The following is an 18,202-nucleotide window of genomic DNA, read 5'->3' as shown; positions in this document are numbered from 1 at the left end:
CGTTAAAATATGACCCGCAAGTCAGAAACGTTCTAATAAAGACGTTATATATCGGCATGGCCCATACTTTAGGACCTTGCCTGTTTTATCATATGGTTGACTAAGCCAGAGGCTGTGGATGGCTAATGATGGTCAAAACAAATGCACAGATGTACTTCTAACCCCATGTTTTACCTGGGTTACTATCACCCCTCATAGCAAACTTCAAATGAGCCCCAAACTTGGAGCAAGCATGTTCCTATTCATGGTCACCTCCCCATGTACTACTCCCCATGTAGAATTGGGTATCTTTGTATGACTGATACTTCCTTTTCAATTTGTCGCAACATACAGTGGGGGGGAAAAAAAGTATTTAGTCAGCCACCAACTTTTTGCAAGTTCTCCCACTTAAAAAGATGAGAGAGGCCTGTAATTTTCATCATAGGTACACGTCAACTATGACAGAGAAATTGAGATTTTTTTTTTGAAAAAATTGAAAAAATTTGGTCAATTGTTATTGACCAAATACTTATTTTCCACCATAATTTGCAAATAAATTCATTAAAAATCCTACAATGTGATTTTCTGGATTTATTTTTCTCATTTTGTCTGTCATAGTTGACGTGTACCCATGATGAAAATTACAGGCCTCTCTCCTCTTTTTAAGTTGAAGAATTTGCACAATTGGTGGCTGACTAAATACTTTTTTTCCCCACTGTAATGTGGAATAAGTCAAGGGGTGTGAATAGTTTCTGGAGGCACTATCTAATTATCAGTTGTGTCAAACGCAGATGAAAAGCCTAAATTAATATAACATGCTGGCATTTAAAGCATACTTGATTTTCGAAATTTCACATACTATAAAATGTTTTTGTTTTTTTGCACTCAAGCAGCCTACTATTTAGGACGCAAGTATGGGTATTCGAACACAGCCAGTGTCTCTGGAATTCCACCCATGCGAAATACTTCATTGGTAACGCGTCACTAGTTTCCATCAAACCGCCCCATGCTTTCGAATTTAACGGGATGTAGCTGCGTGAAAATGAAAATTATATGGAGTGAAACTATACTGAACAAAAATAAACGCAATATGCAACGGCAACTTTACTGAGTTACAGTTCATATAAGGAAATCAGTCAATTGAAATAAATTCATTAGGCCCTAATCTATGGATTTCATTTGACTGGGCAGGGGCGCAGCCAATCAGAATGAGTTTTTCCCCACAAAAGGGCTTTATTACAGACAGAAATACTCTTCAGCATGATTCCACAGGTGAAAAGAGTGGTTAAGCAATTCAATTTTAGAAGCTCTGCTTCTAAAACAGTTGGTCTAATTTACTTGAAACGAAAGTCTACTGAAGTGAGACTTTGTCCTTGTGTTTCTTGGCTATTTACTATGTTTTGTTCACAAGCTCGGTTGTTTTTCTATGTTTGAGTTTCAACTGCTACGGAAGAGAAGACAACACTTCTAGGCTACTAGTCAGACTCAATCTCACCGGCACAAACATGACTCCGGTCGTGCTACCACGGTAACCTCCAGCCAATAAAGGGGCAGGTGAACATTTTTGTCTCATCTGTGATATTTTAAAAGACTCAGGTCACAAAAAAATAGAATTAAGTTACTTCTTACTAGTAATACATTTGTTCTTTTAGAAAACATTAGAAAGCATACTCATCCGTTTATCTGGGTTTTGTTGGTGTAATTTTAGTGTCCAAATATTTTGGCTTGTAAAAAATCTAAGTGGCTGGTAGATTTACCTGCCACCGTGGCTGGAGGACCATTTTATGCCCTGTAGCTGTCCCAGACAAGGTTTTGAGATCGGAGACAAAATCCCAATGTAATTGCCTACTCTGGGCGCGCGGCCGTCACTGAAGTACCGATCTCATCTTTGAGCAGTCCCAGACATTCCTATATGATCGATCAAAGGAGATGATCGTGGACTACAGGAAAAGGAGGGCAGAGCACACCCCCTGGAGTGGGTTGAGAGCTTCAAGTTCCTTGGTGTCCACATCACCAACAAACTATCATGGCCCAAACACACCAAGACAGTCGTGAAGAGGGCACGACAACACCTATTCACACTCAGGAGACTGAAAAGATTTGGCATGGGTCCTCAGATCTTCAAAAAGTTCTACAGCTGCACCATCGAGAGCATCCTGACTCGTTGCCTCACCACCTGGTATGGCAACTGCTCAGCCTCCGACTGCAAGGCGCTACAGAGGGTAGTGCGTACGGCCCAGTACATCCAGGACCTCTATACCAGGCGGTGTCAGAGGAAGGCCCTAAAAATTGCCAAAGACTCCGGCCACCCTAGTCATAGCTGTTCTCTCTGCTACCACATGGCACATGAGCGCCAAGTCAAGGTCCAAAAGGTTGCTTAACAGCTTCTACCCCCAAGCCATAAGATTGCTGAACAGCTAATGAAATGGCTACTTGATTTTTCTACTCTGCTGCTACTCGCTGTTTATTATCTATGCATAGTCACTTTAACCCTACCTACATGTACATATTACCTCAATTACCTCGACTAACCTGTACCCCCGCACATTGACTCGGTACCGGTACCCCCCTGTATATAAATCAAATCAAACTTTATTTGTCACATGCGCCGAATACAACAGTTGTAGACCTTACTGTGAAATGCTTACTTACAAGCCCTTAACCAACGATGCTGTTCAAGAAAGATTTAAGAAAATATTAACCAAATAAACTAAAGTAAAAAAGAATAATAAAGTAATGCAATAAAATAACAATAACAAGGCTATATACAGGGGGTACCGGTACCGAGTCAATGTGCGGGGGTGCAGGTTAGTCTAGGTAATTTGTACATGTAGGTAGGGGTAAAGTGACTATGCATAGATAATAAACAGCGAGTAGCAGCAGTGTAAAAACAAATGGGGGGGGGGGGGGGGGGGGGGTCTTTTGGTCCTAAACTTGGCGCTACGGTACCGCTTGCCGTGCGGTAGCAGAGAGAACAGTCTATGACTTGGGTGACTCTGGCTTTCCTCTGACATCGCCTAGTATATAGGTCCTGGATGGAGGAAGCTTGGCCCCAGTGATATACTGGGCCGTACGCACTACCCTCTGTAGCGCTTTATGGTCAGATGCCGAGCAGTTGCCATACCAGGCGGTGATGCAACAGGTCAGGATGCTCTCGATGGTGCAGCTGTAGAGCGTTTTGAGGATCTGGGGACCCATGCCAAATCCTTTAGGTCTATAGCCTTGTTATTGTTATTTTATTGTTGCTCTTTTATTTTTTTACTTTAGTTTATTTAGTAAATATTTTCTTAAGACTGCATTGTTGGTTAATGGCTTGTAAGTAATACTTATACTAAGCTGCCCCCTCCCCAGATTTTTAAAAATGCTCTACAACAAAGCTTTCTTAGTGTCCAACAAGCTTTCTCTGCCCTTAACCTTGTTCTGAACACCTCCAAAACAAAGGTAATGTGGTTTGGTAAGAAGAATGCCCCTCTCCCCACAGGTGTGATTACTACAGTTGAAGTCGGAAGTTTACATACACCTTAGCCAAATACATATGTGCTGAGAGAAGGACAGTGTACCGTCTAGCCATACTCCCAAATACTTGTATGAGGTGACTACCTCAAGCTCTAATCCCTCAGAGGTACAGTTGAAGTCGGAAGATTATATACACTTAGGTTGGAGTCATTAAATCTCATTTTTCAACCACTCCACACATTTCTTGTTAACAAACTATAGTTTTGGCAAGTCGTTTAGGACATCTACTTTTTCCAACAATTGTTTACAGACAGATTATTTCACTTATAATTCACTGTGTCACAATTCCAGTGGGTCAGAAGTTTACATACACTAAGTTGACTGTGCCTTTAAACAAATTGGAAAATTTAAGAAAATGATGTCATGGCTTTAGAAGCTTCTGATAGGCTAATTGACATCATTTGAGTCAATTGGAGGTGTACCTGTGGATGTATTTCAAGGCCTACCTTCAAACTCAGTGCCTCTTTGCTTGACATCATGGGAAAATCAAAAGAAATCAGCCAAGACATCAGAAGAAAAATTGTAGACCTCCACAAGTCTGGTTCATCCCTGGGAGCAATTTCCAAACACCTGAAGGTACCACGTTCATCTGTACAAACAATAGTACGCAAATATAAACACCATGGGACCACGCAGCCGTAATACCGCTCAGGAAGGAGACGCGTTCTGTCTCCTAGAGATGAATGTACTTTGGTGCGAAAAGTGCAAATCAATCCCAGAACAACAGCAAAGGACCTTGTGAAGATGCTGGAGTAAACAGGTACAAAAGTATCTATATCCACAGTAAAATGAGTCCTATATCGACATAACCTGAAAGGCCGCTCAGCAAGGAAGAAGCCACTACTCCAAAACCGCCATAAAAAAGCCAGACTACGGTTTGCAACTGCACATGGGGACAAAGATTGTACTTTTTGGAGAAATGTCCTCTGGTCTGATGAAACAAAAATAGAACTGTTTGGCCATAATGACTACCGTTATGTTTGGAGGAAAAAGGGGGTTGCTTGCAAGCCGAAGAACACCATCCCAACCCTGAAGCACGGGGGTGGCAGCATCATGCTGTGGGGGTGCTTTGCTGCAGGAGGGACTGGTGCACTTCACAAAATAGATGGCATCATGAGGAAGGAAAATTATGTGGATATATTGAAGCAACATCTCAAGACATCAGTCAGGAAGTTAAAGCTTGGTCGCAAATGGGTCTTCCAAATGGACAATGACCCCAAGCATACTTCCAAAGTTGTGGCAAAATGGCTTAAGGACAACAAAGTCAAGGTATTGGAGTGGCCATCACAAAGTCCTGACCTCAATCCTATAGAAAAGGTGTGGGCAGAACTGAAAAAGCGTGTGCGAGCAAGGAGGCCTACAAACCTGACTCAGTTACACCAGCTCTGTCAGGAGGAATGGGCCAGAATTCACCCAACTTATTGTGGGAAGCTTGTGTAAGGCTACCCGACACGTTTGACCCAAGTTAAACAATTTAAAGGCAATGCTACCAAATACTAATTGAGTGCATGTAAACTTCTGACCCACTGGGAATGTGATGAAAGAAATAAAAGCTGAAATAAATCATTCTCTCTACTATTATTCTGACATTTCACATTCTTAAAATAAAGTGGTGATCCTAACTGACCTAAGACAGGGAATTTTTACTAGGATTAAATGTCAGGAATTGTGAAAAACTGAGTTTAAATGTATTTGGCTAAGGTGTATGTAAACTTCCGACTTCAACTGTACCTACTGCAGCCCTCATCCTCCACATACAACACCCGTTCTGCTAGTCACATTCTGTTAAAAGTCCCCAAAGCACAAACGTTCCTGGGTCGCTCCTCTTTTCAGTTCGCTGCAGCGAGCGACTGGAACGAGCTGCAAAAACCACTCAAACTGGACAGTTTTATCTCCATCTCTTCATTCAAAGACTCAATCATGGACACTCTTACTGACAGTTGTGGCTGCTTCGCGTGATATATTGTTGTCTCTACCTTCTTGCCTTTGTGCTGTTGTCTGTGCCCAATAATGTTTGTACCATATTTTGTGCTGCTACCATGTTGTGCTGCTGCCATGTTGTGTTGCTACCATGTTGTCGTCATGTGGTGTTGCTACCATGCTGTGTTGTCATGTGTTGCTGCCATGCTATGTTGTTATCTTAGGTCTCTCTTTACGTGGTGTCTCTCTTTATGTAGTGTTGTGGTGTCTCTCTTTATGTAGTGTTGTGGTGTCTCTCTTTATGTAGTGTTGTGGTGTCTCTCTTGTCGTGATGTGTGTTTTGTCCTATATATATATTTTTATATATTTTTTTTTATCCCCCGTCCCCGCAGGAGGCCTTTTGCCTTTTGGTAGGCCGTCATTCTAAATAAGATTTTGTTCTTAACTGACTTGCCTAGTTAAATAAAAATTAAATAAATAAGCATTTCACGGTAAGGTCTACACCTGTTGTACTGCGCATGTGACAAATATCATTTGATTTGATTTTCAAACATGTTCAATTTTATCTGCGCAAATTCTGCAATGCTCTTGTAGTGTGAGATCTGCAACAAGTTATGAGAACGGTGATCGGCAATAGCCAATGAGAGCTGGCCAGAGAAGAAGCCAGTGAGATGATGACGTTGTATCGCATCACCCAGGATGTGTAGACTCTCCAGCAGGAGCCATGACTACTACTAGTATGCGTTTGTATTTGCTTTTAAGCCAGGTATGGCGAGTTAGCTAATTAGCGTGTAGTTCACCCATGCTTTCAGTCTCCCTGAGTAGTAGTTCTAATCATGTTCTATTTTATGTAACTCAGTATTTTAAACTAAAGTGTACATGACTTAATATGATCATTTAAACGAATGTTTTCCATAGTGTTACCTGGTCTAACGAACAAAGTTGTTCTAATTAAAAGCTCATTGTCATTGGTTAATAAGTGTGAGTGGGGTTGAGGAGCAAAAGGATACATAGCTGTCCTTTTCTCTCAGCTCAAAGGTGGAAAACCATTTTACAACGAGCAGTTTGTTTGTTGTGTCCTGCATGTACAGACAGTTGATTTAAGCTGTTCTTGTAGACCCTCTTTAGTCCCAGTAAGCGGAGAGTTAGGATATGTTTAGAGCTGGAAAAGGGGTAATCCCTGGTAATGCTGTTTAGCATTTGGGCCCAGTCTTAGCTGCAGTAGGATCCCTATTGAGGGGCTGGAGCTTTAGACTCGTCGTCATCTGTCATTTTTCTGAGTTGTCACAAAACAAATTTGGAAGGGGCTAGGGACTGATCCATCTGTGTAATAATTAATAAGGCGTTTTGTTGCTCTGAATAAGAGCATCTGCTAAATTAATAAAATGAAAAGACGAGCGAAGAAGAAGCTGATTAAACAGCATCATCATTACACAGGTGCACCTTGTGCTGGGGACAATAAAAGGCCACTCTAAAATGTGCAGTTTTGTCACACAACACAATGACACAGATGTCTCAAGTTTTGAGGGAGCGTACAATTGACATGCTGACTGCAGGAATGTCCACCAGAGCTGTTGCCAGAGAATTTAATGTTAATTTCTCTACCATAAGCCACCTCGAACGTCGTTTTAGAGAATTTGGCAATGTGTCCAACCGGCCTCAACCGCAGACCAGGTGTATTGTGTCGTGTAGGCGAGCGGTTTGCTAATGTCAACGTTGTGAACAGAGTGCGGTGGGGTTATGGTATGGGCAGGCATAAGCTACAGAAAATGAACATAATTGCATTTTATCGATGGCAATTTGAATGCACAGAAATACCGTGACGAGATCCTGAGGCCCATTTTTTTTAAAGATATCGGTGAGCAACAGATGCATATTTGCATTCCCAGTCATGTGAAATCCATAGATTAGGGCGTAATGAATTTATTTCAATTGACTGATTTCCTCATATGAACTGTAACTCAGTAAAATCTTTTAAATTGTTGCATGTTGCATTCATATTTTTGTTCAGTAGATATTACGGAGCTAGGTTATATGCCAATAAATTACTCTCCGGCAGCTGTCATAAAAATACATTTAGATTTCAAGGCACAACTTTGCATTGAACTAACGTTAGCTAGCTAACAAAACATCAGCAGGAAAGGGGCGTTTCTAGGATTTGAAGACATTGGGGGCGTCCGGGGGCATAATCCCTCAGCAAAAAAAAAATGAATTCCCACAGCAAAATGCCTAAATCTTGTGCACTTTGACATGAACATTGAGAGATTATAACATTGAGAGATTAGATATTTTTCAGGTAACTTGCACCTTCCCACCGGCTACAGCAGACACTGCCAGTCCTCTATTACAGTAGCTACTGTGGGTCTCTCTACTGTGGGTCTCTCTACTGTGGGTCTCTCTACTGTGGGTCACTCTACTGTGGGTCTCTCTACTGTGGGTCTCTCTACTGTGGGTCTCTCTACTGTGGGTCTCTCTACTGTGGGTCTCTCTGCTGTGGGTCTCTCTGCTGTGGGTCTCTCTGCTGTGGGTCTCTCTGCTGTGGGTCTCTCTACTGTGGGTCTCTCTACTGTGGGTCTCTCTACTGTGGGTCTCTCTACTGTGGGTCTCTCTACTGTGGGTCTCTCTGCTGTGGGTCTCTCTGCTGTGGGTCTCTCTACTGTGGGTCTCTCTACTGTGGGTCTCTCTACTGTGGGTCTCTCTGCTGTGGGTCTCTCTACTGTGGGTCTCTCTACTGTGGGTCTCTCTACTGTGGGTCTCTCTACTCTGGAACGCATACAGGTAACTGCCAAAATAATGGAAACACTTGAGTAAATGAGGGATATAAAGTGTATTGAAAGCAGGTGTGGTTCCTGACTAAATTAAGCAATTATGATCCCATCATGCTTAGGGTCATGTGTAAAAATGCCCAGTTGCCCATTATTTTTGACTAACATGGCAAGAAGAAGAGATATCTCAGTGACTTTGAAAGAGGGGTCTCAAAGGAGCATAGGGGGTTTAAAGTGTGTGTCTCAGTCACCAGATCTCAACCCAATTGAACACTTATAGGAGATTCTGGAGCGGAGCCTGAGACAGCATTTTCCACCTCCATCAACGAAACACCAAATTATGGAATTTCTCGTGGAAGAATGGTGTCGCATCCCTCCAGTTGAGTTCCAGACACTTGTAGAATCTATGCCAAAGCGCACTGAAGCAGTTCTGGCGGCTCGTGGTGGCCCAACGCCCTATTAAGACACTTTATGTTGGTGTTTCTTTTATTTTGGCAGTTACCTGTACATCTACAATGTATTGCCAAAAACCTCCTTACCACTCAACAACTTCAAACATAAACTCTGACCTGTCCAATGAGCCAAACTGATTAAATAATCCCACTTTACCCAAACATCCCCACCCTCTTTCTCACACACGCAGACACACACCATTCAGTAATTAGAATCCATAGAGCCTCCTCTGCGTCGTCTGTTGCTGTCTCTCTTCTCTGCTCTTGTCTGTTGTTGTCTCTTGGTCCTCTATGTTGTTGTCTCTTAGTCCTCTATGTTGTTGTCTCTTAGTCCTCTATGTTGTTGTCTCTTAGTCCTCTATGTTGCTGTCTCTTAGTCCTCTATGTTGTTGTCTCTTAGTCCTCTATGTTGTTGTCTCTTGGTCCTCTATGTTGTTGTCTCTTAGTCCTCTATGTTGTTGTCTCTTAGTCATCTATGTTGTTGTCTCTTGGTCCTCTATGTTGTTGTCTCTTGGTCCTCTATGTTGTTGTCTCTTGGTCCTCTATGTTGTTGTCTCTTAGTCCTCTATGTTGTTGTCTCTTAGTCCTCTATGTTGTTGTCTCTTAGTCCTCTATGTTGTTGTCTCTTAGTCCTCTATGTTGTTGTCTCTTAGTCCTCTATGTTGCTGTCTCTTAGTCCTCTATGTTGCTGTCTCTTAGTCCTCTATGTTGCTGTCTCTTGGTCCTCTATGTTGCTGTCTCTTGGTCCTCTATGTTGCTGTCTCTTGGTCCTCTATGTTGCTGTCTCTTGGTCCTCTATGTTGCTGTCTCTTGGTCCTCTATGTTGCTGTCTCTTGGTCCTCTATGTTGTTGTCTCTTAGTCCTATATGTTGTTGTCTCTTAGTCCTCTATATTGTTGTCTCTTAGTCCTCTATATTGTTGTCTCTTAGTCCTCTATGTTGTTGTCTCTTGGTCCTCTATGTTGTTGTCTCTTAGTCCTCTATGTTGTTGTCTCTTAGTCCTCTATGTTGTTGTCTCTTAGTCCTCTAAGTTGTTGTCTCTTAGTCCTCTATGTTGTTGTCTCTTGGTCCTCTATGTTGTTGTCTCTTGGTCCCTATGTTGTTGTCTCTTAGTCCTCTATGTTGTTGTCTCTTGGTCCTCTATGTTGTTGTCTCTTAGTCCTCTATGTTGTTGTCTCTTAGTCCTCTATGTTGTTGTCTCTTGGTCCTCTATGTTGTTGTCTCTTAGTCCTCTATGTTGTTGTCTCTTAGTCCTCTATGTTGCTGTCTCTTGGACCTCTATGTTGCTGTCTCTTAGTCCTCTATGTTGTTGTCTCTTAGTCCTCTATGTTGTTGTCTCTTAGTCCTCTATGTTGCTGTCTCTTAGTCCTCTATGTTGTTGTCTCTTAGTCCTCTATGAGGCTGTCTCTTAGTCCTCTATGTTGCTGTCTCTTAGTCCTCTATGTTGTTGTCTCTTAGTCCTCTATGTTGTTGTCTCTTAGTCCTCTATGTTGCTGTCTCTTAGTCCTCTATGTTGTTGTCTCTTAGTCCTCTATGAGGCTGTCTCTTAGTCCTCTATGTTGCTGTCTCTTTGTCCTCTATGTTGTTGTCTCTTAGTCCTCTATGTTGCTGTCTCTTGGTCCTCTATGTTGTTGTCTCTTAGTCCTCTATGTTGTTGTCTCTTGGTCCTCTATATTGTTGTCTCTTAGTCCTCTATGTTGTTGTCTCTTGGTCCTCTATGTTGTTGTCTCTTAGTCCTCTATGTTGTTGTCTCTTAGTCCTCTATGTTGTTGTCTCTTAGTCCTCTAAGTTGTTGTCTCTTAGTCCTCTATGTTGTTGTCTCTTGGTCCTCTATGTTGTTGTCTCTTGGTCCCTATGTTGTTGTCTCTTAGTCCTCTATGTTGTTGTCTCTTGGTCCTCTATGTTGTTGTCTCTTAGTCCTCTATGTTGTTGTCTCTTAGTCCTCTATGTTGTTGTCTCTTGGTCCTCTATGTTGTTGTCTCTTAGTCCTCTATGTTGTTGTCTCTTAGTCCTCTATGTTGCTGTCTCTTGGACCTCTATGTTGCTGTCTCTTAGTCCTCTATGTTGTTGTCTCTTAGTCCTCTATGTTGTTGTCTCTTAGTCCTCTATGTTGCTGTCTCTTAGTCCTCTATGTTGTTGTCTCTTAGTCCTCTATGAGGCTGTCTCTTAGTCCTCTATGTTGCTGTCTCTTTGTCCTCTATGTTGTTGTCTCTTAGTCCTCTATGTTGCTGTCTCTTGGTCCTCTATGTTGTTGTCTCTTAGTCCTCTATGTTGTTGTCTCTTGGTCCTCTATGTTGTTGTCTCTTAGTCCTCTATGTTGTTGTCTCTTAGTCCTCTATGTTGTTGTCTCTTGGTCCTCTATGTTGTTGTCTCTTAGTCCTCTATGTTGTTGTCTCTTGGTCCTCTATGTTGTTGTCTCTTAGTCCTCTATGTTGCTGTCTCTTAGTCCTCTATGTTGCTGTCTCTTGTCTACCTTCCTCTCATCTTGTCCTGGTTGTGAAAAGTGCAAATGTAAACAATTGTTTTAATAGTACTTTCATAGGTTGTTTCACCTCACCTGCAAATTCTTTGTAAATCATGTTTTACTTTTTCACTGTCTGTATTTCACCTGCTATTATTAGTGCAAATAAATACAACTAATTAGAATCTATAGAGCAGCTTGAAGTGATACAGTCTACTGTGTGCTCAACCCACCTCTGTTCTCTTTCCATCTGCCCTCTTCTTGTCTGTTGCTGGCTGTGTCTTGTCTGTTGCTGGCTGTGTCTTGACTGTTGCTGGCTGTGTCTTGTCTGTTTCTGGCTGTGTCTTGTCTGTTTCTGGCTGTGTCTTGTCTGTTTCTGGCTGTGTCTTGTCTGTTTCTGGCTGTGTCTTGTCTGTTTCTGGCTGTGTCTTGTCTGTTTCTGGCTGTGTCTTGTCTGTTTCTGGCTGTGTCTTGTCTGTTTCTGGCTGTGTCTTGTCTGTTGCTGGCTGTGTCTTGTCTGTTTCTGGCTGTGTCTTGTCTGTTTCTGGCTGTGTCTTGTCTGTTTCTGGCTGTGTCTTGTCTGTTGCTGGCTGTGTCTTGTCTGTTTCTGTCTCAGGTTATTGTTTGTTACTGTCACCTTTGTCGATCCTCTTCATTTATGGCCTGTGATGTACTTCTGGTGTGTCATTCTATCATATCCTACTCTTCTGTTGCTGTCTCTGTGTCTTGTCTGGTGTCTCTTTCCATCATATCCTACTCTTCTGTTGCTGTCACTGTGTCTTGTCTGGTGTCTCTCTCCATCATCTACTCGTCTGTTTCTGTCACTGTGTCTTGTCTGGTGTGTCTCTAGTTTTTTTTGGAGATGGGAGCATCAGACTATATTCTTGATTTGAGTGGCAAATCTGTTGATCACCGCACCATGCTCCATACCAACCACAGCATAATTTTCAATGGACAGAACTGCCAGGTGATTCATTCTGTCCTGGCCCATAGTACTCCTTAGCCATGTGTGTAGATGTCTGAGGGCACTGAAGTATCGCTCGCAGCTGCTGGCAGGAAGGGTTAGTGCCACTTGAAAGACGGATTTCAGGGTTGGGAACATGTCAGTCAAGCAGCCTCTGGCACTGTCATGGCTGGCACCCGCCTCCTTCTGAGACAAGAAATGTTTAGCCACAAGTATCTCCTCTGATCTTAGCTGGAGTATCTCCTCTGATCTTAGCTGGAGTATCTCCTCTGATCTTAGCTGGATTTTGTAGTGTGGAAACCTCTGTTAGGAACTCTTCAGAGAGGAAGGTCGCTGAGACTGGGTGGCAAGCCTGGACACCTTTCGTGAGATTAGATCCCACACCAGAGATCCGCTGGTCAAGCTCATTTGATAATTCTATCAAGGCAAGGAAAATATAATTTCCTTTTCAGATGTTCTGCACTACTGAGAGATCAGTGCTTGTTCCATGAGGATTCCACCACATAGTCCTCCATCCTCTTTTGTTTGTGTCTTGGACCAGCAGAGGTCTCCTGGATGTGATTGGCCTCACATATGGCTTTTGCTCTGTTATACAGGTCTTCAGGCATTTCGTCGGTGTGCTTTGCTTTGAGTGTGTCATAGACGGCTGCTTTGAACTCCACTGCTTGGGCCAAGTCCTAGTGGTGCGCGGCTCAGCTATTTGTTCACCCGCACCCGCAACTATATGTGATAAAGTTAAAATCGGAGGCCCGCACCAAACCCTATCCCGCTAAAATGCGCTATATGCTACAGTCAAAGACTGCATAATGATTTTTTGACAGGGGGTGCCAGACATTTTTTGTTGTTGCCTGATTTAGATATGTTTCTGCTTATAATTTCCGACATTTTGGTATGGCTATTTGTTAGTCAACTTGTCTATAAATAGATACATTCAGCTTCTCTTCTGTCATTATATGTTGCCCCAGAACACTAAATAAACTCTAGCTCAACAGAATAATGTAATAGATCGATAGAATGAATTCTATCGATCTTGAGTGTAGTCTGGCCCAGGAGTGTGAAGGTGAACGGAAAGGCTGGAGCAACGAACAGCCCTTGCTGTCTCTGCCAGGCCGGTTCCCCTCTCCACTGGGGTTCTCTGCCTCTAACCCTGTTGCAGGGGCTGAGTCACTGGCTTGCTGGTGCTCTTTCATGCCGTCCCTGGGAGGGGTGCGTCACTTGAGTGGGTTGAGTTACTGACGTGATCTTCCTGTCTGGGTTGGCGCCCCCCCCTTGGTTTGTGCTGTGGTGGAGACCTCTGTGGGCTATACTCGGCCTTGTCTCAGGATTGTAAGTTGGTGGTTGGGGATATCCCTCTAGTGGTGCGGGGGCTGTGCTTTGGCGGAGTGGGTGGGGTTATATCCTTCCTGTTTGGCCCTGTCCGGGGGTTTCTTCGGATGGGGCCACAGTGTCTCCGGACCGCTCCTGTCTCAGCCTCCAGTATTTATGCTGCAGTAGTTTATGTGTCGGGGGGCTGGGGTTAGTTGGTTATACCTGGAGTACTTCTCCTGTCTTATCCAGTGTCCTGTGTGAATTTAAGTATGCTCTCTCTAATTCTCTCGTTCTCTCTTTCTCTCTGAGAACCTGAGCCCTAGGACCATACGTCAGGACTACCGGGCATGATGACACCTTGCTGTCCCCAGTCCGCCTGGCCTTGCTGCTATTCCAGTTTCAACTGTTCTGCCTGCGGCTACGAAACCCCTACCTGTCCCAGACCTGCTGTTTTCAACTCTTAATGATCGGCTATGAAAAGCCAACTGAGAGACCTGAGCCCTAGGACCATACGTCGGGACTACCGGCCGTGGTGACTCCTTGCTGTCCCCAGTCCGCCTGGCCTTGCTGCTATTCCAGTTTCAACTGTTCTGCCTGCGGTTATGGAACCCCTACCTGTCCCAGACCTGCTGTTTTCAACTCTTAATGATCGGCTATGAAAAGCCAACTGAGATTTATTCCTGATTATTATTTGACCATGCTTGTCACTTATGAACATTTTTGAACATCTTGGCATGGTTCTGTTATAATCTCCACCCGGCACAGCCAGAAGAGGACTGGCCACCCCTCATAGCCTGGTTCCTCTCTAGGTTTCTTCCTAGGTTTTCGCCTTTCTAGGGAGTTTTTCCTAGCCACCGTGCTTCTACACCTGCATTACTAGCTGTTTGGGGTTTTAGGCTGGGTTTCTGTACAGCACTTCGAGATATTAGCTGATGTAAGAAGGGCTATATAAAATAAAATTGATTGATTGATTGATTCAATCTAGTTGACATTGGTGAAGTTTTCTCTTGTATCTTTCGCGGAGCAAAGACGTTTAGGGACTGTCGACAAAATAGAATAAAGCAACCAACAAAAACGGGAATGATTTTCTGTGGAAAATGTCCAAATGACATCAGTTTGACCGGTTGGAAGGAAAAAGAAAGCTGTGAAAACGACCCAACGTATTTCTGATAAGATTTCGGTTCGGCTTCGATGCATATTTTATGTGGTTGAAATACTATCAGCTTTTATATTGCTTTTATGATGAAGACAACACCTCTACAGATGGTATCTAACTGAGCATTGCAATCTCTCAAGATGCAGAAATAAATCAATAATATTTCTCCACTCCTGTTCCCAAGTCCACATTTTTCCTACATTTGGTGTATAATTTTACTGCAAGAAATGCTTAATTCTGCAGGACTTATTACATTTTAGTCATTTAGCAGACGCTCTTATCCAGAGCGACTTACAGTTAGTGCATACATTTTGTATTTGTTTATATTTTTATACTGGCCCCCGTGGGAATCGAACCCACAACCCTGGCGTTGCAAACGCCATGCTCTACCAACTGAGCTACATCCCTGCTGGCCATTCCCTCCCCTACCCTGGACGACACTGGGCCAATTTTGCGCCGCCCCATGGGTCTCCCGGGTCACGGCCAGCTACGACAGAGCCTGGATTCGAACCAGGATCTGTAGTGACACAGCTAGCACTGCGATGCAGTGCCTTAGACCACTGTGCCACTCGGGAGAGTTATTATTAAGGCTATAGCCCTATTCACACGAGACTAGTATTACTAGAGAACGTTGGTTATGTATTTATTAGATTGTCCGTTATTCCAGAGGCACAATATTTTTTTTATGATGCATTTGCCGATGTTCAATTCATTCGCTCGAAACGTATAAACAAAAGCATTTACTGTCAAAGCCAATACATGTAGGCCCTTCATATATAGGTTATGTGCAGCACTTTGTTCAATTTATTGAATCAGTTATATATTTGTGGATTTTTTAACGTACTGTTTCTCTTTATTCAGCATGGCATTAACTGAACACAGCTGGCATGACCAGCGGGTTTTTGAAAGCTGAACAAGCTCACTCGTCTGCGAAACAAGCTCGTTCTGAACATTCATTAACTTATCATGGTTGCCTCGAGAAACGCTGAAAAAAAAGAGTACACACTGTGTCAAAGTCGCTGGTTTCTGGGACTGCCTTGCAGGTGTAGCATAACACCTGGTTAAGCTAATGTGCATAACAGTGGACATATATCGCTTCAGGGTGATTGGCACGGATACGGGCCTGTCCGACGCCAACTGCCCGCTCATGACTGACGCACCATCATAGGCTTGAGCCACACACTGCAGATTCTAAAGGCCATTTGACACCAGCATTTTCTCTGTTGCTTCGGTGATGGACTCTGCATCGAAACCTCTCAGCATATAAGAAGCTACTGTGCATAGCCCCTAGGACAGGGATCATCAACTAGATTCAGCCGCGGGCCAATTTTTTTCTTGAGCGGATGGTCGGGGGCCGGAACATAATAAAACAAATATTTTTAGACTGCAAATTGACCGCAAGAAGCCTAAACAGATATAATATTAGACTAAAACATAATCATTTCAAACCTTGATTACATTTGGGGACATTGCCCTGCTGTAGGGTGCCATCTTCTTTTGGATGGGACGTTAAAACGGGTGTCCTGACTCTGTGGTCATTCAAAATCCCATGGCACTTATTGTAAGAGTAGGGGTGTTCACCCCGGTGTAATGGCTAAATTCCCAACCTGGCCACATTCCATCGTGGCCACCTAATCATCCCCCTCATTCCTAATTGGCATACAGTGCATTCGGAAAGTTTTCAGACCCCCTTCCCTTTTTCCACATTTTGTTACGTTACAGCCTTATTCTAAAATGGATTAAAATCATTTTTTTCCTCATCAATCTAAACACAATACCCCAAAATGACAAAGTGAATAATAAAAAATAATAATACCTCATTCACCTAAGTATTCAGACCCTTTGCTATGAGACTCAAAATTGAGCTCAGGTGCATCCTGTTTCCATTGATCATCCTTGAGATGTTTCTACAACTTGATTGGAGTCCACCTGTGGTAAATTCAATTGATTGAACATTATTTGGAAAGGCACACACCTGTCTATATAAGGTCCCCGAGTTGACAGTGTATGTCAGAGCAAAAACCAAGCCGTGAGGTCGAAGGAATTGTCCATGGAGCTCCAAGACAGGATTGTGTTGAGGCACAGATCTGGGGAAGGGTACCAAAACATTTCTGCAGCATTGAAGGTCCCCAAGAACACAGTGGCCTCCATCATTCTTAAATGACAGAAGTTTGGAACCACCAAGACTGTTCCTAGAGCTGGGCGCCTGGGGGAGAAGGGCCTTGGTCAGGGAGGTGACCAAGAACCCGATGGTCACTCTGACAGAGCTCCAGAGTTCCTCTGTGGAGATAGGAGAACCTTCCAGAAGGACAACCATCTCTGCAGCACTCCAACAATCAGGCCTTTATGGTAGAGTGGCCAGACGGAAGCCACTCTTCAGTAAAAGGCACATGACAGCCCGCTTGGAGTTTGCCAAAAGGCATCTAAAGGACTCTGACCATGAGAAACAAGATTATCTGGTGAAACCAAGATTGAACTCTTTGCACCGTCTCTACGGTGAAGCATGGCGGTGGGAGCATCACGCTGTGTCAATGTTTTTCAGCGGCAGGGACTGGGAGACTAGTCATGATCCAGGGAAAGATGAACGTCGCAAAGTACAAATAGATCCTTGATGAATACCTGCTCCAGAGAACTCAGGACCTCAGACTGGGGCAAAGATTCACCTTCCAACAGGACAACGACCCTAAGCAGATAGCCAAGACAACACAGGAGTGGCTTCGGGACAAGTCTCTGAATGTCCTTGAGTGGCCCAGCCAGAGCCCGGACTTGAACCCGATTCGAACAGAAGAATTGGAGAAACTCCCCAAATACAGGTGTGCCAAGCTTGTAGCATCATACCTAAGAAGACTCAAGGCTGTAATCGCTGCCAAAGGTGCTTCAACAAAGTACTGAGGAAAGGGTCTGAATATGTAAATGTGATATTTCTGTTTTGTCATTATGGGGTATGGTGTATAGATTGATGAAGGGGGGGAAATAATTTAATACATTTTAAAATAAGGCTGTAACGTAACAAAATGTGGGGAAAGTCAAGGGGTCTGAATACTTTCCCAATGCACTGTATATCACTCCTCACCTCTCCACCTGATAGCTGATGTGTGGTGAGCGTTCTGGCACAAATCCAATCAATTATTATTAATTATTATTTGTATACGATCACGACTCTCTATTATGCGTGGGAATACTTGGGTGTTTTCTTGCTCAGAAAACGTGGGGGGTCAAATAAAACCACCCAAATTCGGCCCGCCAGTTGGGGAACCCTGCCCTAGGATATATTAACATAAAGAGACATGAGCCCAAAAAATTACCTGTAGAATGAAATAAGTTATAAGACCTGAATGATTCATTTCAGGACACATAATTTAAGGGCTTATGTATTTTCAATGTTTTGTTCACATACAATCTAACCACAAAGCTGGCCATCTTCTCCCCTCCCAAATTGGTTAATTTGTCATATACACATGGACAGTGCAATGAAATGCTTACTTGCAGGTTCACCTCTCAACAATGCAACAACAATAGAACAAGTAAGAGTAATACAAATAAAAGCTCTATGTAATAATTTCAGCAATTTAATAATGCACTGTTTTTTTTGTTTTTTTTTACAAATAGTTACATAGCTTATATGGAAATAACAGACATGAGCCAAGCATGTTTACCTGTAGAATGGAATAAGTTATGAGAC

Source organism: Coregonus lavaretus (assembly GCF_964263955.1).
Source record: "Coregonus lavaretus genome assembly, chromosome: 18".
Taxonomy (NCBI): Eukaryota; Metazoa; Chordata; class Actinopteri; order Salmoniformes; family Salmonidae; genus Coregonus; species Coregonus lavaretus.
Note: the sequence above shows the minus strand (reverse complement) of the source record.